Raw genomic sequence first — 25,753 nt, forward strand, 5'->3', positions numbered from 1 at the left:
GAATGCCAGCCTGATTACTTGTTGTGGGCACCAAGGAGAGGATTTGCCCTTAAGTTATACACTGTTATTGTGCTGAACTGAAAGTTTTGCAAGTTAGCTTTTGACCAGTGATCTAATGGGATTTGATATTGTATATGTTTAGTCCTTATTGAAAATGCAGCTCTTCCCCAGCACATTACCAGTATAATTGTAATGACTTTATACATTTCCCTCTTTTTCCATCAGATTACATTTCCTTGACTTCAGCCATAATGTAGTAAGCAGTGAGTCTCTCAGATTAGACATGCCTTATTCCGCATTCTCAAAGGAAAACAAAGAATGAAGCATAGCAGATGTAACAATTAGTAGAGAGCCAGAGTTCTCAAACTTCATTGCACCGTGACCCCCTTCTGACAACAAAAATTACTACATGACCTCAGGATGGGGGACTGAAGCCTGAGCCTGCCTGAGTCCTGCTGCCCCAGGTGTGTGTGTGTGTGTGTGTGTGTGTGTGTGTGTGTGTGTGTGTGTGTGTGTGTGTGTGTGTGTGTGTGTGTGTGTGTGTGTGTGTGCGCGTGGGGGGGGAAACAAAGCCCAAACCCAAACCCAAGGGCTTCAGCCCCAGGCATAGCGCCTGGGGCCTGTAATCTGAGCCCTGACATCCAGGGCTAAAGCCCTCAGGCTTCAGCTTTGGCCCTGGGTTGTGGGGCTTAGTCTTTTGCTTTGGCCCCAGGCCCCAGCAAGTCTAACCCTGCCCTGGCAACCCCATTAAAATGGGGTCATGACTCACTCTGTGGTCATGACCCACAGTTTGAAAACTGCTGGTGATGTGCACAAATACCATAAGTACCTTAGACAGGATCGATCCATAGCCCTTATTCACAAGAGTAGTCTCACTGCCTTCTGTAGGCCTTCCAATCTGAGAAAGATCTATCCTGTACTGTGGAACCCTCTTAAAGCTTTTTTTGTTTTGTTTTGTTTTTTAAAACAAAACAGTTTGTTCAGAATTTACAATCTCCATATTGCTGTGCATTGAATTCAAGACTTTCACCACAGGTGACTTCAGATGTGTTGTCTGTGTTCAGAAGTGCTCGTACTTACCTACATTACAAGCAAAATGCGGCATGCAATGGGGCCCCTGAAAGACCCCCACTGACTTCTATGAGAGCTAGATCAGACCTGACATGAGTAACATACTAGACAACAGATAATATGTAGCACAAACAGAGAAGCATAAATATATAAAGCGGAAAGATCCATTCAGAGTAATCCCAGGCCGTTGTTTTATTTTGAAACGATTATATGTAATACACTGCTGAGAAGGGTAGAATGCACGACGCAAGGTAATTTATCTGAAATTTCAGTGTGACTGTGATTAAATTCAATACACCAGGCTCCTACTTAAGCTGTAATCTCAAATCCCTATTGGGATATGGGGAAAAAAAACCATTAAAAAGATTAGTGTTCATAGAATTATGTCCAAGTGGCGGAAAGGATGTTAAGATACTGTGGGCAACATGTAAAAGAGACTCTATTATGAGACCTTATTGTCTTGTTCCTTGGGTTGAAATAAAACCAAATATGTTAATGTGCACAGAAATCATGAAGGTCGTGACTCCAGTGCAAATGGTTCTATCAGCAACAGAAGCAATACCTCAACTGGTAATGATGTCACAATATGGGAATAAGCAAATATGGAATGTTTTTCATTAGGACTTACTCCTGCTCATATTTTTATGCAAGAAATCATGGTGAATAAGGGATAAACTAAGAGAGTTTTACAGTGCCCCATGCCGTGAGCAGCTAGGCAGAAGTTGTGGCTGCAGGTGATTGCACTTATCATAATGATCTCATTGTTACCTTGTGCTTCTGTTGTCTCTCATCATATACATAGGCATGACTAATATAAATAAATATACTATTGGCAACAAAGTGAAAGTTCTCCACTCCCCTGGACTGTCCCCGTTAGCTTTTGCTAAAGTTGTTCTGCTCTTGGAGAAGTAGGGTGTTTCCTCATTCAAATATACAATGCCAATAAAGATACTGTAAATAAAATTTGAAGTCTTGAATCTTTAAATCTGTAGTAAGACATTAGCGACATCTGAAATGAGTTAAAATCTCTAATACTGACTGTTGAACAATACAAATAAGTTGCTTGCATTTAATATGATGATGGGTCACCACCACTCTGGAGATAATGGCCTAGATTTTTCTACTCTTTATGTTTCTACAGTTGCATAAAGGGGCCCTAGAGCTGGCAGAACTGGAACTTGCAAAATACATCCCACTAGCAAAAGGGGCATCTGGGGCAGAAATGGGAAGGGCTGGAGCACCACTGAATTGTAGCTATACGTGGCTGCCAAAATAAACTTAAGAGGACACCGCAAGTAAACCTAAGCTAGAACAGCCTGAGGGTTCCTCTAATTTACACCAGGAATCTAATAGTTCCATGCAGATACTTCCAGAATATACTGATGTTGCAGCCTGATCTATAGATTATGAATACAAGCTCCCAGTTACCACTTCGACAGTTGACAGGTTCTTGTCCCAAGATCAGGCCCAGTATTATTAAAATGATTATATAGTTGGGAACCCCGATGTGCACAGGTGCAACACTCATGCTATAGGAACTCTTAAAAATAAATAATTAATACATTTAGCAAAGCCGCACATATTCTAACTCAATAATCGAAATAATACAGAAAGTACATCTGAACAGCCATACTCACACCATGCCCTTAGAACAATATAAAATGTTAGCTATTATCTTCCTCATCACTGTCACCCTCCTCATCTTCACTAGTGGCCATCATTCTGGCCCCTCCCATGGGCTACATCTCTCTCTCCTCCTGCCCGCAGGCTGGGATGCCACTTTTATTATATGTTATGCTGATGTTACCACGTCTAATGCATATTCAATAGGGTTTCTCCCCTCTTCCTTATTTATATTTCCTCCCCTTACCAATGTTAAGGTGTTCTTCTTCTATAGGTTAGTGCAGTGGTTCTCAAAGCTGGTCTGCTGCTTGTTCAGGGAAAGCCCCGGCAGGCCGGGCCGGTTTGTTTACCTGCTGCATCCGCAGGTTCAGCAGATCGTGGCTCCCACTGGCCGCGCTTCGCCACTCCAGGCCAATGGGGGCTGCAGGAAGTGGAGTGGGCCAAGGGATGTGCTAGCCGCCCTTCCCATGATCAGTCGAACCTGCGGATGCGGCAGGTAAACAAACTGTCCTGACCCGCCAGGGGCTTTCCCTGAACAAGCGGCAGACCAGCTTTGAGAACCACTGGGTTAGTGTATTAATGATTTCACACCATTATCATAAACATCAATTTGTTGCCATGGCACTTTTGTGGTCGGATGTTCCATCCAAAACCTTCCAGAAGCTGGTGTCAGTTCATGTTCTGTGGTTGGCTGATGTTATTATGTACAAAATTCCCCCCTACACTCTACTTCTAGTTTCCCAAAACTTATGAGTTACCTACATTTATCTCTGCCAAAGTTCCTAGGCCTCAAGCCTCAAGCTAACTGCTGAAGCCAATGTCTTACAGGATACAAGCCTGTAGGTTCCTTGCATTACTGCTGAATATAATAAAGCAGAATATAATGCAAAGCAGAGAATAGAATAGAGGTAAGCAAACCCACTGGGCTACAATGTGCAAAACTGAAAATGAATTAAGCTAAACTGTGTTAAGGCAACTTTAATTCTGAATGAGTATTAATAGAGGGGTTTAATACAGTTTAACTAATCCACTTTAAATTCAGACCCTTAGCCCTGGTCGACACTACAAACCTTTGAGCGATGCAGTTATGCCGACATAGTGCTGTCTACACCAGGGGTTATGTCGACAGGAGGGCTTCTCCCTTAGACATAGCTATCACTGCTCAATAAGGTGGAGTATCTGCGCCAATGGGAGAAGCTCTCCTACTGGCGTAGGCAGTATCTTCACTAAGTGCTAGTGCAGTGGTGCGCTGCAGAACTGTAAATGTAGACAGGCCCTGGGTTAATTTGGATTACCTTTCCTGACTGTCCCTGTGTAGACAAGTCCTTAGCTACCTTCGTGTCCTATTCTCTTTTCCTGAACCAAATAGAAATCAGAGGAAACAGAAAAACTGGCCTGCAGACTGCTTTGAGTGAATGCATGATACAAGTTCAAAACATACTGCAAAGCACACATTATATTACTTTTAATGTAAGAGCACTGCACTCAGAACATTTTTTCCCTAAAATATGAGTTGCTATCCATAGAGAAGTACATCAAATAACAAGTAACAGGATAATCATAGAATCATAAAATCATAGGGCTAGAAGGGACCACAAGGGTGATCTAGTATAACCCTCTGCACAGATGCAGGATTTGCTGTGTCTAAACCATACGAGACTAATGGCTATCCAGCCTCCTTTTGAAAACCTCCAGTGAAGAAGCTTCCACAACTCCCAAGCCAGCCTGTTCCATTGTCCTACTGTTCTTACATTCAGGAACTTTTTCCTAAGATTTCATCTAAATCTACTATGCTGCAGTTTGAAACCATTGCCTCTTGTCCTGCCCTCTGTGACAAAAGAGAACAACTTTTCTCTGTCTTTTCTGTGGCTGCCTTTCAAGTACCTGAAGACTGCTGATTTGCATTCCATCCCTTTGATCACCTTTGTAACTCACCTCTGGATTCTTTCCCGTTTCTCTACATTCTTTCTCTACATTGGTGACCAAAATTGGACACAATACTCCAGCTGAGAGACCTAACCAACCCCGAGTAGAGTGGTACTATCATGTTGTAGTGAGGCCTTATTGGAAAACCCCAGGAGATGGGCGGGCGCTCCCCTAGCCTAGCGGGAGGGACCACTGGACCCAGGAACCAAATGAATATGGGGGACAACTAATGAAAAACAGGGATCGGAGTGATGGTCACAGGTTCAAAACAAGGGTAGCAGATTGGGACACTGAGCAGAGGACCCCGGACAGTGTCCACTGCTCCTCAAAGGTGTCTAGGGAGCCAGTGGATGCTGCCCAGTGGAACTCTGCCCAGAGGCGTGAGACCAGAGAGGAAAGGAAATACGCCCCACATTTGCAGAACACCCCCTCATCCAACATCATCCTCCTGGTGTTATAGATGGTGGCTTTGGCCAGACCAAGGAAGAGGTTGACGAGGAGGTCTTGCGACTTCGTGGAGCCACAGATAGGATGTGCGAAAATGAACAGGTGTGGGAAAAAATGCAGCCAGAACTGCAACAAGAGGTTCTGGAGGAGCAGGAATAGGGGCTGCAACCTGGTGCATTCGAGGTAGGCATGTGCCAGGTTCTCCCTCACACCTCAGAAGGGGCAGGGTATGGGGGTGAACCACACCAGATACACGCCTGTGCTCACAGCTCCTTGAAGGAGCCACCAACCAATGTCTCCAGCAGCCATGGGACCAAGGTGGAATAGAGGCTGGCCCACCGAGACTCCTCACCCTCCACGGGTGGTAGATAGTCCCTCCACTTAGTGTCAGGCTGGGACGAAATGGTGAGGAAATGCAACATGTGGAGCACGAGCATGTACAGATCGTCCCTGGGCATGAAGCAAAATGGCTGCAGGGTCCGCAGCCAGCTCGGAGAATGGGAATGGGGAAGCCGAGGGGGCGGGGGGGCTCATGGAACAGGGACTGGATAAAAAGTCCGGAGGGCCCGGCAGGGGGGCGCGCCCTCTCACAGGCCCACCACAGGAAGATGAAAGAAAGGGGCGACAAGGCAGAGCCCACCTCCTGGAGTATGAGCAGGGGAGTCAGAAGGGTGGAGAACCCCATGTGCTTGCCGAGTGCACGGAGATCCACCCAGTCCTCCCTGTCATAGTCCAGGAGGTTCTCCAACCCAGGTGGTTTCTGCCAGGACCAACCTCTGGTGCACTGTGGGAGACTCCACCACCAGCACACGAAGATCGGGGTTGTGTAGCAGGGGCTGCACGAGGAGGTCCGCCCCCTCAGTGGCCACAACGGACCTGGTCACCAAAAAGAGCTTTTGGGTCTGGAGGAGGTCCTGGTAGAAGACCTGCAGCTCTGAGAGGTATCGTGGAAGACCCCTTGGGTGAAGAAAAAAGAGCTGCCGGTCGTATCAGAGCCCTTGGAGGCAGCGGAGGAAGGCGTGCACCAATGTGCTTTATGCCGGACTATCTACACCATAAAGGAGTCTCTGCAGGGCCTGGAGGCAGAAGACATGGACCTGGCTATGAAGGCAGACCAGGCCCTGTCCTCCCACCTCCAGGGGAAGACTTAAAAACCCCTATAGAGACCCAGTGCAGAGGTGGGTTCTTGGTCCCCAGCAGCCAAGCTGCCGGGGTGCGGATCCTCTCAACGGGGTGTGGGGCCAAGGGGATGGGAGTTGGAGGGGGTTCTTCACCGACGCCGGGCCTGGGCATTGCAACAAGCATGTCACCCGCAGCCATGGCATCAGGCATGGTGGAGTTTTCAGTGCAGTCCCCCTCTGGAGGGGAGGTTAGCTTCTCAGTCTGGGTGGTAGAGGGTGCACCCACAGGCTCGGGGCCCGGCTGCTCGGCATCAGCCATTGCCCCGAGGGGCTCGGCGGCCTCGGATGAGGTACCATCCATGGCTGGGCAGATAGGTAGGGCCAGGGGCACCCCAAGGACTAGAACAGGGGCAACAGCTTGGGGTGAAGGGCAGGGAGGAAGAGGGGGCGGTGGGACTAAGCTCACTGGTAGGGGGTTGTCCTCCTCCTGGGTGACCAGGGTCAGACCCAGAGCCTCGATCTCCTCAAAAATTGAGGTAAATCAGTCCCTGCAGCCCCAGAGTCCTCCACGCCAGTAACCGGGGCAACAATTGCCTCTGTATCAGTGGCGGCGGGGGGCACAGATGGCAAAGAGGCTGGGGGACTCCTGCAGAGGCCTCCTCGAGGGAGGGAGCTCCGCGAGGTGGGCCTTACCAGCCCCCTCTGTTGCCATGGCTTCCATGGCCAATGCCTCCTTCTGGGCTCCTTCTGGGGGTGCAGTGGAAGATGTAGCAGCTTCTTCTACAAGCTTTGTGTTAGATTTTGACCTGGCTAATATGTTCACACAGGGGGCATCAGTGCAAGATGGACAGCAAACTCCATGAGCGCTATTTGCCCTCCTACACATGCCGCTGGAGGGTGGGTGGAGCCATGGCTCTGATCCCTCTATCCCACTAGCCAGCAGACCTGAGCTGGAACACCAGATCAGGGAAACAAATTGTACCAAGTATAGGACAGGGGTAGATTTCTTACTCCCTGGAGCAAGAGAAGAACCAGAAACCAAACTGTTACCCATCAAAGATGTGCTGCCCCTTATTCCGAGAAAGCTACAATTTAGCCCATTTGAGGACATAAATAAAAAAAAGAATTTTTGCAAGAGCAATTTTGAGGACTTTACCAACACCAAAATGAAGGCTACTGTGACATTTTACAACATGCCTGCAAAATGATTTTGGAATATGGTGTAATTTGAAATGGAGAAATTTCCTTGAATTCATATTTTCATCGGGTTGGGGGGTTTCTTGAGCAAAACAAGATAGTTTTACAGACCTCTCTAAATCAACTATCTTGTAGCATTTTACAGGTATCTGAGCCACTTTCCTAAACAAGTACATTTTTAGGCAATGAGATCTGTATCGTGCCTGCTTAATCTTGTGGGAAGTCCCACTAACACAGTGAAAATGACTTTGGCTCACTGAAAGTACTGCCATTGACTCCAGAGGGGGCATAAAAGCAGGTCCAATATGAACAGACAAAAAGGTTACAGTAGCAAATGAGGTAGAATTATAGATGCAAGTGTAACCCTTATGCCTAATAGGGAGATATCTCTTTACGAAATCTGTTGGGCAGGGAAGAGGAATGAGTTGTGTCTGGGTCATTGTTGCTGGCAGATGCACAATTAGCACTCCACATTCAGAATTTTCTGGAATTGGGTGTGGTAATTTTGGGTACATTCAATAGGTTCCCTGTAGCTGGATTCCCAGTCCATGAGGGCAAGAAGTCAGGGCAAGGACATTTCTTTGATTTTTATTTTATACTTGGAATGTTGTTGGATTTTAACCAAACTGGTTTAGTAAATTGTCTCAACTAGTATGATTCACCAACTTTTATCTTTATTTGAATGTGATAAAAAGTTGTTTAATTTTTCTATTCTCACAGTTTTATTATATTTTTCTTGTAACAGGTTTTTTTTTTTAAATAAAATCTATATACTTAAACTGAGTTGCTGGTTATTTAGTTCTCTGATGAGTTCACTGGGTGATTTCATAGGGGAAGGAAGAGTCTGAATGCATTCCCGCTGAAGATTTCTACAAGCAGAAAATATTGTTGCAGTGCTTTTGACTCAGCAGGCTATATAGATTTTGGTGATCAAAGACTGCATGAGACTCAGGTGAACTCAGCCTTAGCTTTTGGGAACTCTGAGTCAGTTTTCACTGTGTTTTTGTGGGGACTGACGTATTTAGATTTAATTTGTTTTCTTTATATTTATGTGTAACTGTGACGATAATGTTTGTGGCTTATAAAGTAGCCATGTTATGTTGTAAAAAATAAGTTATTTATTTTTCTTTAGCATAAGATTTTATAAAGTTGGTACTTAAGAATTAAATTCATTCGTTTTGCTCTTTTTGGACTTGATTGTGGGGAGGTTGACCCGGTTCAATCTTTGCTGAAAATCCTCAGTGACTGAATTCTGGTCTTCATGGGCTTTTGTAAGGAGCATGTTTTTAAGCACTAGAAAGTCAGGGAAGTAATCTCTAGCCCAGCCAAAGCTTATACAAATACAAAAGACTGAAGTATTAACTGTACATTCCTCCTTTCTTTAATATTTGTTAATCTGGCCCTTAAACCTCAATCCTGCTCCCAATTTGATTCGGAGACTTTAAGACCAGAAGGAAAAACTGAATGTTCTAATCTGACCTCCTGCATATCACAGGCCATTCAATTTCACCCTGTTACCCTTGTAAATTAATTTTTTACTTTAATGGGAGAAGCTAAGGTCCTACTACTAAGATGATCTACTACTATAATGCTCCTGGAGATGGCAGAGGCACACCTTGAACTGGAGGGGTGGGAGAAGAGGAAGGGGGGCAACTGCCCCAGCTCCTACCTGATCTCCCTTCCAATCCAGGGTGCTGCTGTGGCCACTCCAGGCCCTCCAGATCCCACTGTTACCTCCCACAGCCCATCATGCATGCAGGTACTGTCTAATGGCAGAAGTGTGTCCTCCCCCCTCCCACTACTGGGAGGGTAGGGTGACATGGGCAGAACCTGATTGTTTGAGAATTGAGAATGAATGGGTAGGAAGCAAGAAGCTGAGCAGGAGCATAAACATAGATCAACCCTCATAAGGGCACTAGGCCCCTCCACCCACCAGGTTCTGTGGCCCATCATGCTCCCATATCTGGAAAACCAATATAAGCAGTTTGGCCATTTCTCCTTAAACATGTTTTTTCATACTACCAGCAAGCATAAGTAGCACACAAATACTTGTAATTCACTACATCTTCTGATTAAGGTTTAACTTCTTCATTATCTGTTCTTGCAGGGATTAGCGCTAGAAAAGATGTGTGTGTGTGTGTGTGTGTGTTGTTCCAATTTTGTTTGTGTTTTGCTGCCCAAAGACAGTTTTCTAAAATGTTTTGGATAACTCTGGCTGTTTAGGAAAAAAGTCAAAAATCATTTTTTTTTAAAAGGGTCACAATGAGACTTGCAGGAAATCATGTGTAAATCTATATGCTCTTCTCCAATATAAAATGAATGAATTATAAAAATAAATTGAGCAGCCAGACATAGAAAGTGCCCATCCAAATGGGTTCATACATGGTGATATAATATAGCCTAGAGCAGAATGCATTAGAACATTCTTTTTTGTTCCATTGCTTAGTTTGGATTTGCAAAATAAATAGCATCCTCCACCTCATAACCTCTACATTTTACCTTAGGGTATCCCAAATTGGAGATTCTTCCATATGCTTGTCTAATTATAGAACTCCTGGGAGTTCCCCCTTCTGAACTGAACATACTGTTGCTAAAGGAAGCCAAGTAAAGATCAAATGAGGGACACTTACACTCAGCACTACATCAAAGGACGTCATCCTGAGAAAAGTTTATTCATTCGACTATTTGCAACTTCAGAAATTGGCATATACCCTATAAGGAAATCACTGTGGCTACATGCTGCTGTTAATTTCTCTCTCCTTCCTGATGGTAAAATAAATTAAAAAGGCAGCATTTACAAGCAGTTTACAACTCTCCTCCTAGAATAGGCTTTAACTTTGCACCTGGTAACTTGGTATTTATAGAAATCATATCCATATGCATCAAACAAAACAAACTAAATACACAGATTTAAGAAGTCAACATTTTGGCCCAGGTCTTCAGCTGATGTAAATAAGCATAGTTCTGTTGAGTTCAATGGAAATACATCAGTGCACACCAGATGACCCTGTATATTTAACTAGATTCCCTGCAGTTTTTTACTACAGTTCTTACAGATGTATGATTAGAGTTTACGGGCCTGTTCTCAACAAACCACCTCTTGGATTTACTGTGGAGGTGGAAATTTCATTTCCTATATTTTGCAAAAATAGATAATTTGACAGAAGTTTGTGAATTTGGCACAAACTGCATAGTTATCTTCTTTAACATAATGCTGCCATAAGTAGAGATAAGATGAGGGGCTTCTGGTCTGATAGATATGTATGGTAATCCCTCTGCACGTGCATACACCACAGACATAAGAATTGATTAGGAATGGCAAAAACCAGGACCAGAGAAGACTCAGGCCTTGTCTGAACTAGAGGAGGTTTGCTGATATAGTTCCTAGTGGAGATTCAAATCTATTTCAGTCAGGGAAAAGGTGCAAGCTAACCCAGGAAAAAAATAAAAAAAAAACAATTAAAAAAAACCGGACTCTTGTCAGTATAATTGTGTCTACGCTAGGGCTTTTTGCTGTATAGCTATGTTGGTTAGAGACGTGATTTCTTTACATGACAAAGCTATGGCAACAACATTTTTATGCATAGGCTAGGCCTCAGACACACACTGTTTGCTGAATTGTATACTTGTGCTTAGGTGACAACATCCTAAAACAGAATAGTTGGAAGGCTGTTAGTTCATGATTTATCACAACATACATGCTTACAGGGTACAACATTACTTCACAAATATGGATCAGAATATTCATTCCTTCATCAGAAGCTGAAGTTGAGGATAAGCAAACACTTGATTTTCTATGTGCATTTTTTTTAATAAAATTGATAGCTTAGCTTTGATTCACTAAGGAATGGCTTATATTCATTAAATAAAATTAACTCATTAGCTCCAGAGGCTAAAATATTTCCCACAGTCACCATGAAATTACAGAACTACTTTAATTCCTGAATCAGTTTTCTGTGAGTGACAGCTATTATAATACAAAAGATGACAATCCTGGCTCGTGATTTAATGCAAACAGTCATATGATGAGGCCATAATTTCTGTTTACCATGTAAGGGGTCAGCAAAAAATGCAAAGAAACATAACCTGATTTATTCAGAGATCAACTGTAGTTTTCTATGAACTTACATGATAGCTTCTCAGGGCTTGTCTACCTGGCACTTTACCTCATTAGAGTAATTCACACCAGCATGTTACATGCTTACTGGCCAATGTGGACCCTGCTGGTACATAAGTGGTCCCTAGTGTACAACACCACTACATTGACATGCACTAGGGAACTGTTAGTGTGCACCATGAGGATCCAATCAGCTCAATTAGCATGTAGCACTATCATGCACACTAGAATTTACACCCCTGTAGTGCAGACTAATGTTCTGTATAGACAAGTCCTCAATTTATACAGTCTGCATGCACATCTCTGGATCCCAGTTTTCAGTTTGAATCAATGTTTTGACTAAATATGTCATTTCAGTATTTTTAAAACCAAAAAAAGGAAGTGAACATTTGCATTTAGTTTTAAAATGTTGACTGGAAATAAAGTTTGTTTAGAAATTTCCTCTACAAAACTTTTGTTGTTGTTGGAACTGATGTTTTCCTTGGAAAAAATTGTTTTGATTAAACTGGTTTGTTGGGGGTGTTTCTGCAGAAAACCTTTTTCACATTTCTTTTTAAACTAGCGTTATTTCCCAATAGAAAGGTATCTGATACCTCATCCAATGCACTAAATGCCCCAACAACAACTATCTGGGTAAAACGAGGCAATTATTATGCTCTTGAATGAACTGGCATGGAAAAATTATGAAAGAAAAAAACATCATATCACCTGCAGGCAAACACTTTTCACAAAGTGGTCACTTTATGCCTGACCTCTCAGTGCTCATCCTCAAAGGAAACCTGCACAACTCCTTCCAAATATGAGCCTGGGAGCTTAAAATCATAACTTTGCTGTAATCCACTTAGTCCCCTCACCCCCTTATTTTTCCCTTTCCCTCTTATTGCTGGAGAGGTGTTAATGAGCCATTTCACCATGAATGGTCCTGTGACAGGTGCGACACACCACTGTGGTGCTTCCTGCTGGCTGTCCTGGGAATTAGCACTATGCCCTCTTCTGGTAGTGTCTCACCCACCGACACCTCTGTTCCTGGATCCGTGTCACTCCAAGGATCATGGCATCCTCTTCATGACACAGCCATCCAGCTCTGCAACACTCTATGTTCCTCCTTTCTGGGGTATAATACTGCACTTCAGCAGTCCATCCACTTCCTCAGTGATGACTGGGGGAGGGAGACAACCCAGGCTCATCCACTACTCTGGGTCCTGGCCCAGGGACCCTTGGCCAACATTTTCTGTGTCCTCTCCAACTCCTCAGTAGATTTCCCTGGACCACCTCCCCGCAGCCCCAGCATGCTCTTTGCCCTTGCCTCAGGTCCTCAGCCTGAAGATCCCTGCAGCCTGCCAGGAGATGCCTTTAGCTCCCCGGGTCTCTGCCTGCAGCACTACTCTGTCCAGGGTGCTTGCTGCCTTCAGCCTGCAAAGTAGCCAGTCATACTCTTCAAGCTCCAGGGAGTGACTGAAGTGGTTCTGGTCTGCAGCCCTTCTCATATGGGCTAAGCCGGCCCTGATTGGCTGCTACATGCAGCCTCTGTCTAATTGGCTGTCTCCTGCGCATCCTCCTTAGGGCTCTGTTAATCCCTAAAAGCCAGTGTGGGGCAGACACACCATCACAGGTCCCTTGAAATATGTGTTAACTTTTATGCTAAACAATCTGTTCCACCTTGTATTTAACTGTGACACTCTGAATCAACAAGGCTGGCTTTAGGACGTGCGGGGCCCAATTCAAAAGAGCTGCCGCCGAAATGCCGCTGAAGACAGTGGCAGCGATTGAGCTGCCGCCAAAGATAGCGGCAGCAATTTGGCGGCAGCTCAATCGGTTGCCGCTGTTTCCGGCCAGGGCCAATGGGTAGAGAAGGGGGGAAACCGTACAAATTACTGGGGCCCAGCAGTCTGGAAAGGGGGCCGGGGACTGGCTTCCCCAGCTTCATCGGCCCTGTTTAGCCGGTCTGCCCTGCCATTTTTTCACCGGGGCCCAAACCTGCTCTCGGCGGCCCTGTCCTGGTGGCACTTCGGCAGAAGGCGATAATGTGGACCAAACAGAGTGACAAGTTTCAGCAAAGACAGACTAAATTGATGGAATTTACACTTTCTGCCAGTCCCTGCACTGCACATGGCACGCCTCTTTAGACTGCTAGATTCATTTAGACTAAAATTACTTAAAATTATTTTGTGCTAGATTTTGCCTACCCCTGGCATCAGTGGTAGAGATTCTCCCTCTTTGTATGAGCTGATTAAATGCTTGGCCTTACTTCACTCTGCTTGAATCCGGCTACCTGTACACACAACAACACCAACAATAGAAGAGACATTTTTGGGTGCAGATATGGTATTAATATATCAGGGATGAAATCCTGACAACACTGAATTCAATGGCATTTATTTCAGTGGAGCCAGTATTTTATCTCAGGTCTCTCTCCTACAGAGCCTACAAACACCAAAACTCCAGGGATACTGGCTGTGAGATAGACAAACCTATTCCACAGAAATGTCAGCCTGCTGTGGAAGGCAAAATATCAAAGAACAAACCGAAAACAATCCCAGTTCTACAGCTAAGAGTCATAGAACTTCTACAAACTGCTGCCCCACACTCATCACAGCTCCTGATTCTTGCATCAGCTTGTAAATTAATTTGGATTAAGGTAAAGTGTGCATTTAAAGTGCAGTAACTCCACATAAATAACTCTACATGTGGACAGTAGCAGATTAGTCACTGGGCCAACAGGGCCCATGCCCAGGGGCCCTTGCCAATTGGGGGGCCCCAGAAAAAGGGGGGCCCTGTGCCCCAACCCACTTGGCGCTCCTGCTGGGGAGTGGGATTGGGGAGCAGGGGCTTGTCCCGCTCCAGCCCCCTCACCCGACCCCACTCCCCAGCAGGACCTCTGGGCGGGTGGAGTGGGGCAAGCCCCCGTGCCCCGACCCCATTTTCCCAGCAGGAGCACCAGAGGTGTGTGGAGGAGGACTGCAGGTGGAAGTGGTGGGGGAGTAGTTACAATCTGTAGCAAGTCCCTTGGACAGCTGTGGGTGTAGTAAGGAGAGATTTAGGATTGTTTTGAGAAGAGTAATATTGCCTGTATCCGTTTATTGATGTGTACATCTAGCCTATAGGGCTTCTTTGTCCTTTCTCCCATACCAGCAATGTGTTGAGGAGTTCCTACTTCCTTCATCAAAGACAGGTGTGATGAAAATTGTAAGACAGACAATGCTAAAAGCTAAAGTCCAATCAGAACAGATAGATTGTAGACAACAAGAGTGCAATTCCTTCACATTAACCTACTCGTGTTTCAATCCTGAACTGGGGGATCCATCTCCATGAATAAGACTAGTCCAATCTTTTTGTCAATTCAACCATTGGCTTCTCTGCTGCAACTTCCTAAAAGCAGCTGCTTACTGTCACCAGTAAGTGCTAATTAAAAGTAAACTTTTAAAAATAGAAAATCAACAATAACACATATATATTGGGCCTGATTCCCAATTATGCTAAGGCCCACTCTGGAAGTATAAAGGGGTCTTAGTGTAATTGAGAATCAGACCTATTATTTTCCAGTATCCCTTCCCCCCCCATTTTGATTACAGAATTACAGTCCATTCCCAATTATTAAATTAATTTCAATGTCAATTTAAAACAAATGATTTAATTACCTTTTCTTCTCCTGCATCAGAAATTGACTTCTATCTCAGACTGTTCCAGCTCACAGGAACGTTTAATACAATTTCTTAAAATCTACCCTCCCCAAGTGTGTCAGCCTTTATGGCTTCTCAGCCTCACACTTATTTCAGCATTGGATTTCTGGTGCCCAGTACCAAACCAGAACGAACTGTAATGTATGTGCCAGCAACGGCCATCCTTCTATTAGCCAGGTGAACAGCAGAGAGTTTTGAGCTGGTTCAATAGAGTTCACCACGGCAGCACTATAAAATAATTTACTAGTCCTAACAGTGCATTTAATATACATTATAAATAAAAAACAAATATACTTGTACTTCTGTAAGTTGCCAGGTAAAAGTATTCCCAGTTACACAAACAAACAAAAAAACCAGTCTTTCCTGAGGACTAATTCAAAGCCTCACAACTTCAATGGGATTGATGCAGACCCTTATTGTGCAACATATTTTTACTATTGTCTCCTTTATTGTGTATGTCTTGTGCTTAGCATGTTGTGTGTGTGTGTATTTCACTGATTTTTGTGCTGTATCACCTTGCCTTCTCTCATTGATTTGTTTGATTAGTGTTATTCGTGAGTCATTGTATTTCTTTAAGGTTAATAGATTAATGCCATATAGTCCTATATTTTATAGACTGATGTTTATGAGCTAGGACATGATTAATAGCCAGTATATTACCTTTGTACACTATTTCTTGGTGACTGGAAAATACCTGTAAGATCACTCCTCTGTCATTATAGACTCTAATGATTGGGAGATGTGAGAGGAAATGAGGTGTAATAGAGAAAAAGACTAAGGATATATTTACACTGAAAATATATATATATTAACTTGTTTCAGCTCTCTCAGTTTGAAATAGCTACAAAGACACAGCAACTTGGCTTTTAATGCAGGTTAAGAGCTCTAATTAAAGCCTAGTTATAGATTCCAAGGCCAGAAGGGACCATTATGATAATCTAGTCTGACCTCTTGTATAACATAGGCCATAGACCTTCCCAAAAATAATTCCTAAAGAAATTAGGAATTAGTAAAACATCCAATCTTGAATTAAATTTTTTCAGTGATGGAGAATCCATCATGACCCTTGATAAGTTGTTCCAAAACATATTTAGTCTCACTGTTAAAAATGTACACCTTATTTCCAGTCTGAATTTGTCTAGTTTCAACTTCCGGTCATTGGATCATGCTCTACCTTTCTCTGCTAGATTGAAGAGCCCATTAATAAATACTTGTTCTCCATATAAGTATTTAGACTACAATCAAGTCATCCCTTAGCTTTCTCTTTGTTAAACTGAATAGCTTGAGCTGCCTGAGTTTATCGCTATATGACATATTTTTTAATCCTTTAATCATTCTCGTGGCTCTTCTCTAAACCCCTTTTCAATTTTTCAACATCCATCTTGAATTGTAGATGCCAGAACTGTATATGGTATGCGAGCAATGGTCACTGAATACAGAGGTAAAATACTTTCTCCACTCCAATTTGAGATTCCCCTGTTTATGCATCCAAGGATCGCATTAGCCCTCTTGAATACAGATGTAAAATACTTTCTCCACTCCAATTTGAGATTCCCCTGTTTATGCATCCAAGGATCGCATTAGCCCTCTTGAACACAGTGGCGCTCAGGGAGCTCATGTTCCACTGATTATTCATCATGGCCTCCAAACCTTTTTCAGAGTCACTGCTTCCCAAAATAGAGTCCCCCCAGTATGGCCTTTAAGTATGGCCTATATTATTTGTCCCTTAATGTATACATTTACATTTAGTGATATTAATGACACATATTGTCTGCTTGTGCCCAGCTTACAAAGCTCTGTACCATTAACCTGTCCTCTTCATTATTTACCACTCCCTCAATTTTGGAGTTCTGAAAACTTTATCTGTGATGGTTTTATGTTTTCATCCAGCTCATTGGTAAAAATGTTAAACAGTGCAGGGCCAAGAACTGATCCCTGCAGGACCCCACAAGAAAAATACCCATTTGATGATGATGAGTCCCAGTTTACAGTTACATTTTGGGATCCATCAATTAGCTTTCAATCCATTTAGTGGATGCCATGTTAACTTCATGTTGTTCCAAGTGTTTTAAATCAAAATATCATGTGGTATTAACTCACATGTGGTATAGAAGTCTGAGGCCTGTTCTATGCATAACATTAGGTGAAGCTCGCTACATTGCTCAGAGGTGGGAAAGGTTTACACTCCTAAGAGATGTAGTTAAATTGACCTAAGCCCCAGTATAGACAGTGGTAGGTTGATGGAAGAATCTCAGAGAAGTGAATTTATTACAGCAATGGAAGAATCCCTTCTGCCACTCTATGTGTCTATATACCCTAAGTGTCTTACATCAACGCTTCTACCTTTATCAATCAAACTTGTAATCTCATGAAAAAAAGATATCAAATTAGTTTGACAGAATCTATTTTCCATAAACCCATGTTGATGGCTGTTAATTGTATTACCCGCTTTATTTGTCAATATGAGGACTAATATAGAATTTCCCCTATTCCTTACTGTCATTTGGTGGTCTGTAGCAGACACCAACTAATAACCCCATATTATGCTTTATCTGTTAGGACACTGATCCATAAGGATTCAAGATCATTTTCTTCTGAGCTATCAGTGACTCAGAAAGAAGTAATGCCATTCTTGACATAAAGTCCCCCTCCCCTTTTCACATTTGATTCTTCCTAATTAAGTTACTGCCATTGATTTTAACATTCCAATCATGGGAAATACCCATGTTTCAATAATCCCAACAAGATCAAATCTGCACTCATCAATGAGCATTTCCAGTTCTGTTTGTTACACAGATTCCTAGCATTGGTGAATAGGCAATACAAGAATTTCTTCTCTTCATGTCCTTTGATTCCTTGATTAATTTTGTTTTCAACATCTCAATTTTGTGCTAACAGAGGAGCCTGACACTGAACTCAAGTTGCTAACCCAAGTGAATAGCTGAGTTGCTGTGTCTTCACTGCTATTATAACCCAAATTAGCTACCTGCTGTAGCTAACCTAAGTTAAAAACACACACCTTTTCTGTAGTGTAGATATACACTGAGGGTATGTGTACCTTGCAATTAGACACCTGCTGCTGGCCCATGACAGCTCACTCAGGCTCAGGCTATGGAGGCATTTAAGTACAGTGTAGACATTCCAGCTCCTGCAGCCCAAACTCTGGGAACCTCTCACCTTGCAGGGTCCTAGAGCCCGGGCTTCAATCTAAGCTTGGATGTTTACACTGCAATTAAACAGCCCCACAGCCCCACGCCAGCCCGAGTCAGCTGGCACAGGCCAGCCATGTGTGTTTAATTGCAGTGTAGACGTACTCTGAGAGTGAATTTCTTGATTCTGTTCCTGTCTCCATTATTTTCCTGTATCAATTTGGGCAGATAATCTAAACTCTCTGCCTTATCTTCCTTGTTTGTAAAATGCAGATAATGATGATAATTGCCTAATTCACAAGGGCATTGTGAAGTTGAACCATTAAATATTTGTAAAATGCTTTTGAGATCTTAAAAAGTGCAACTTTTATATCCTATTATTTTTAATTATGTTCATCTTTCACCATGATAGAAATCTGTCATGAAAATTGGGGGGAAAAAAGACTTTTACAGAAAACATTGAATTAGATAGCATTGTGATGTTCTTCCTAAATGGCAGGGCTGAGTTAAAGATGCTGCTTTCTTTGATTCACAATTTAATGTTTTTAAAGATATGTTTCATCATTAATATTTTACTACACACTGTGGTCTCAATTCCTTTGTTTGTAATATGTTTCAGTTTAAGCTCTTCTGCTTCATTTTGACAGACATTTCATTTTGAACTGTCAGTCTTCTATTTTAGTGATATGACATGAAAGGTTTCATTCTTGAAATGAAATTAATTTTCCATCATAATAGAGACTTCAAAGACCTGGGATGAAATTATATTTTCATATCATCATAATAGGGTTTCCATAAATTTTAATTGTAAAATATTGCTAACTTTAGACTACTGGCATGTAATTCATTCCTAGTGTCAATGTTATATCAGGTAAAAGTATGATTTAGTGGACATGTGTCCATATCACAAATGGACCACTAGATTTGGTCAGTTTAGTAATGGCTACTCAGGTGAGGCACACATCTGCAATGAATTTACAACACTTCAGAAACAAGATACATTAGCAGAGTTAAGTGCAGAAAAATTACACAGCAATTTCCTCTATTATACCAAGTAATCAATGCAATCTCACTACGACATTAAGCACCAGTAAAAAATGTTTAAAGGGTGAAAGGCTTCACATTGAGAAGCAATTCTATTGAAAAGTCACACCTGTTTTGAGTGTGTAATGCAACTTAAGTGGTGCACGGGCCTTTTGCTGGCTCTGTGCCAAGAGCTGAATGTTATCCTTGGAAAAAAGGGTGAAGGTGGCAGCTTCAGTCTCTTTATGAAGTATGTGCACCAGGGAAAGGGGAAGGAGCCAAACACTCCAGGAAATGAATAGTGGCCACAACAAAAACTTGGCACTGTACTGGTGCCAAGACTTCTTGTGGCTTGTTGGAAACTCATGTAGGGTCACCATTTTAAAGACAATTAGGCACCTAAAGATGCAGATAGGTGCCTAGTGGACATTTTGAAAGTGCCTAAATGGGAGCTATATGCCCAGGTGCTTTTGAAAATCCCACTGGATACCAATCTGAATATTTAGATACCTAAGTACCATTTAAAAACTTGCCCTCTAGGCCTGGGTTCAACATACATTTGCAACTTAAGCACATATTTACATATAACTTTAAATACCTTGAAGTCAACTAAAACATGCTAAAAGTTAAATATGCCTGTAAGTGTTTTCCTAGAGTGAAAGTTTCCTAAATTTCCTGTGCCACAAAAAGCAATCTTTGCTTGTAAATTCCATCCCCTTATCCCATCCCTTGTCTATCATATCTATTTAAATTGTCAGCTCTTCAGATCCGGGACTGTCACTTACTTTGTGTTTGTATTGTGCCTAATGTAGTGATAATGCTGATAATGGCTGGAGTACAAACAATAATACAGAAAGAGAGAGATTTTGGAGGTAATAGTGTCAAGTGGCGGGGAAGGGAGACAATCGGCTAGTCCTTCCATCTTACTATGAATAAACTCCCTTATTCATGTGAGTAAGGGTTGAACAACTCACCCCTATCAGTATTTCAACTAGGGACAGAATTGTGAGCCTTATTTACATTTCTGTAGTGTCTATACATGTTTACTAGATTATGGTCCAGTTTCTGATATGCTCACTTTGAGTAGCATCTTACTCTACAACTGATCCCACTGGCTTCAATGGGACTACTCAAGGAATAAGGTAGCAAGGAACATGAGTACCTGTAGTTATGTCAGAATCTGGCCCTGTATTGTTCACCTTGATCAATCGGTCCTTCAGTTCTTGTATAGATTGCGCCAATCACAACACGTCTTCCACTCTTTTTGTATCCTGGCCTTCCTTCTCCATGTGTGGCCATGTCTTTTCAGGATAAAATCTTCCCATCTCTTTGGAGGTCAGCTGAGTGGTCATTTCAGTTCCCGTGGGTACCACTTGGCAACAGGTGCAGTCCATCATTTGTCAGTGAGCCTCTTTATATGCCTGGCCTATCGCATTTTACTATGTCCACTCTTAACGATGACATCCTGAACTCCACTCTGCCGTCTGATCACTTCACTGGGGACTCAGTCATGGATTGAAATTCCCAGAATTCTTCTTTCCATCGCCCTCTCCATGACAGACAGTTGCTGCTCTTCTGTCTTCAGCAGTGCCAATGTTTTGCTGCCATACAACATTGTTGGCAGTACTGTTAAGTTGAAGAGGCTTTGCGTGTTGCCTTGTTGATTTTTCCTGGGAGGACATCCTTGATAGAACTGAATGCACACCAATCTTCTTTATTTCTTTGTGAGAGTTCACTTTCCTGATCATGGTGCATGTTAATTTTGTGGCCCAAATAGACATGTTGTTAGCTGAGAATATCTCCATTATTGAGATAGAAAAAGCACCAGCATTAGAAAAGTAAATGTGCTACAGGTCTAGAATTGCATTTGTTTTGTATGTATGTACATACTTGGAAATTATCCAGTTAAAAAAACCAAAACACTATTCTAATCAAGGGTAACTTTTAAGTATAATATTGCTTGCCATAATTCAGACAAGCCTTTGTGTATCTTTTTCCACAGATTAATTTTATAGGCAATATATTAATTTCATATTTCTGATGACAGAATGGGTGACACTAGTTTGCTGTTTATCAGCATCAGTCTGCTAAAAGTTGTGTTTTGTGCTATGTGAGAAGAATATCCAGTAAAATGTGCTTTAAATTAATGGCAGTGGTACTATATTAAATTTTAATATCACTCATCCGAGTTTAGTGACATACAAAGTATAATTCATATTTTATGCTTAGCATTACATTTATAGAGATGCTTTCTGACTGGAGGAACTAGCATCTTAGATATTTTATTGCACTTAAAGTGAGAGTGATCATTTTGAATAAGGCTGTGGATATGCTATCAGTTTTAAAATTCATTATATTGTTTTTAGTGTTACTTTTCTTATCTGATAATTACACGCTGTACATTAAATTCCCCTGGAAATGTCAATTGGATATTTCATTCTATCTGAAACTGTTGTATAGTGTTGTTGTTATTTTAAATTGAAGTGCATTTGTAAGATATTTCTCTTTCTAGATATACGCTTACAATATTGTTGTAGACAAGACAGCCAAGAAAATATAAATAATACATTTATCTAAGTGCCAGACCTGCAGGGGTCCAAATGGGACCTTCTGCTACCCTGGCACTTTGTTAAAAAATAACAGTATTGCTTCAATACCTTTTCTCTTGTGTAGGGTTTAATCAAATGACAAAATGTGACCGTGTTCATGTACATGCATGGATTTATTGACTAGCCCTGCTTTCACTAAATGCTGTGAAATATCAGCATTGATCATAATTTTACACTATAGTGAATATCACTCACTTGAAATGATACTGAGCCCAAAATCATACCTTGGGTAACACAACTAAATTCAACGGAACTGCATTAGAGGGGAATTTGGCTCAATACAAAAATTCATTTCAAACATGTTTCCCACCCTGGTTACATTACTGTGGGGGTAATTAAATAGACTATCTGGGTAACTGCTTGGGTACAAGTTCTCATGAACAGAGAAGACTTTATTCTCTCTCACTGTATGGTGCCAAAGGAACATTGATATGTGCTATTGGACAGGGCCAAATGAGCCATAGACTAATTCTTAGATAATTGATAGAAATGTCTTAACATGGTAGTAAATGGGCTTGATCCTGCAAATACTTATGCAAATATTTCGAGTAGCCTCACTGAAATGATTGTATTCAATGAGACTACTCACGCTTATAAAGCTAAGCACACATTAAGTCTTACAAGGACAGGGTCATATTTATATTAAGCTTGCTGTTCTCCACACCAACTTCCGTCTTTTCAAGCTGTTACCAATGACATGTGGCATTTGATTCTGGAAGGGACATTCTTAATTTGAAAACTATTCAGAGGGTATAATTTCAGCTTGCTTCTTTCTCTGACACATGCAACTTTATCACCCATGTCTGGATCCTGCAAACACATGGAAGCGTAGCTTTACTGCTACAAGTCATCCCATTGGTTTCACATCAAAGACAACGGAGCTGCATCAGGGATTGTGTAACTTCCATAAGTGCCTTTTCTTAGGTGACGGGCATCAGAAAGTATTGGATGGAAAAATAGAGAAACAGCTAAATATGTCACTCATATTCAGCCATTTTTCAGAGATTAAAGGGCAAGATTTGGCTCTTTTAGTTGGAGTTAGATTTTGAAAAGCAGGTAGGCATCACATACTAACAAAGATGTTTCCTGACAGACTGCGGAATTGAAACATTCCTCTAATAAAGAGCTACAGTAACATTAGACATACAGTCTTACTGGCCTTTGGTGAGATAAGAGGATATCAAGGGTTTTACTAAGTACTAAATAAATCATTTACCAGTGTGTAAAACCAATCTTTATTTTTTTAAAAGGTTAACTTTTAAGTGCATCATTTATTTAATGGTCAGACCACCACTTCAGAGTCTTCTACTCCCTGTAACACCACTGTAACCACAAGTTCTTTTATTTTATCACTCCTTCTAATTGACAGCTTTGGAGTGGATCCAGAGGTTCGCAACATAAAATAAGTGTTCTTTATTTTTAAATTATAATTGCTTCATCAGTGCCAGTTGAGGGACTTTCTCTATCATTAGAACATTCTTTTCACCAGGAGCCTTTTTGTTCTCAGCTCTATATGGAGGAACATTTAGTTAATCATAGCAATAGCAGTTATAAATAGCTTGCTTATAAAGGCTTTCATTGCCTCAGGCATCAATGTTGTATTCTCTGTATATTGTCCAGTTAGCTACTAAAGGAAAGGTTATCATCATTCCCTCTACATATCCACACCTTATCCTCAAAATCAAAGCAAACACAACATTTTTGGGTTTTTGCCTGTTACCCTTATTTCTAATTGATCGGCTCATACTCTGATTCTGTGCCTGTGGAACTCTTCCCTGTCTACACTAGTGATCCATTCTCATCTGTCTCTCAGGATATTAAAAGTACTTTTAATATTAATGTATTTTCACTTTAACTCCTCACTGCTCTACCAAAGAGTCTATCTGGTTCAAAATCAAAGATTGCTCAACATAAAATGAGAAAAGTCAAAGTGTTGTCATGTTGTCTGGAGTGGCTCACGACTGAGAGTGCCCATCTCAGGAAAGATTGTAAAAAAAAAGAGCAGACTCCCCAAACTGGTATGTTCTATAATTATATTTCACCAACCCACTAACAAATATGCATTCCGGATCACTATCTCAGTCTTACCATGGAGTCACAGACAGTCCCCTTAGGATGTCCTCCATCTTGCCACCCAGACAAGCTGGATTTAGTGAAAAGTGGTCACTTAGACCAAAAATCAGAAAGTATTCTGTTTGCTTCCATTCCCACGAGACCAGTCTTTTGCTCCAGGTCAGTTGGTACCCTAGATCTTACATGAAAGGCAACACCGAAGCCAATCTTGTAATAAGATATTTAACATTTTATTAACTAGGAAAAAGAAATGAGGGAGTTCTTTACAGGTTAAAGCAAGCAAACCTATACACACAAATTGTAAGAGTGACAGAGCTGTAGCGGTCGGTCAATTCAAAATATCTTTTAGGGCAAACACAGGATAAGCCTGGGAGATCTCTTGCTTCAGTTTAGCATCTCTGTCCCTGTGAGAGTTCAAACAGCAAAGAGATGAAAAATCCTATTGTGACCCTATTTTATCTTTTTCATTTAGTCTTCCAGAGTATGCTCACACAGCAACATAAGCCCAGGCTTGAGCTGCTTAGTGCCTGCTCCACTCTCTAGCCTGGTCTACACTAGGCGTTTAAATCGGTTTTAGGAGCGTAAATCCGATTTAACGCCACAACCGTCCACACTAGGAGGCACCTTATATCGATTTTAATGGCTCTTTAAATCGGTTTCTGTACTCCTGCCCGACGAGAGGAGTAGCGCTAATATCGGTATTAACATATCGGAATAGGGTTAGTGTGGCCGCAATCGACGGTATTGGCCTCCGGGCGGTATCCCACAGTGCACCACTGACCGCTCTGGACAGCATTCTCAACTCGGATGCACTGGCCAGGTAGACAGGAAAAGCCCCGCGAACTTTTGAAATTCATTTCCTGCTTCCCCAGCGTGGAGAGCTCATCATCACAGGTGACCATGCACAGCTCATCAGCACAGTTAACAATGCAGTCTCCTGAGAATCGAAAAAGAGCCCCAGCATGGACCGCTCAGGAGGTACTGGATCTGATCGCTATATGGGGAGAGGATTCAGTGCTAACAGAACTGCGTTCCAAAAGACGAAATGAAAAAGTATTTGAAAGAATTTCTAAGGCTATGACGGATAAAGGCCACAGCAGGGACTCCGTGCAGTGCAGAGTGAAAGTTAAGGAGCTCAGACAAGCCTACCAGAAAACCAAAGAAGCAAACGGAAGGTCCGGGGCAGGTCGAAAAACATGCCGCTTCTATGCTGAGCTGCATGCAATTTTAGGGGGCTGCGCCACAAGTACCCCACCCCTGACCGTGGATTCCGAGGTGGGGGTTGTAATCTCTGCCATGTCTGAGGATTATGCAGACGGGGAAGATGAAGAGGAAGAAGAAGAGGAAGACCTAGCAGAGAGCACACAGCACTCCGTGACCCCCAGCAGCCAGGAGCTTTTTATCACACTGACGGAATTACCCTGCTCCCAGCCCTCACAAGCAACTATTCCAGAGAATGACGCCATGGAAGGGAGCTCTGGTGAGTGTACCTTTGCAAATAGCAAACAGTGTTTTTTAAGCAAGCCTTTTTTAATGATTGATTTGCCCTGAGGACTTGGGATGCATTCGCAGACAGTATAGTTACTTAGAAAAGTTTGTTAACATGTCCGGGGATTGAGAGGAAATCCTCCAGGGACATCTCGATGAAGCGCTCCTGTAGGTACTCCAGAAGCCTTTGCAGAAGGTTTCTGGGCAAGGCATCCTTGTTCCGCCCACC

The sequence above is a fragment of the Mauremys mutica genome, chromosome 8, assembly GCF_020497125.1.
Source record: "Mauremys mutica isolate MM-2020 ecotype Southern chromosome 8, ASM2049712v1, whole genome shotgun sequence".
NCBI classification, from domain to species: domain Eukaryota; kingdom Metazoa; phylum Chordata; order Testudines; family Geoemydidae; genus Mauremys; species Mauremys mutica.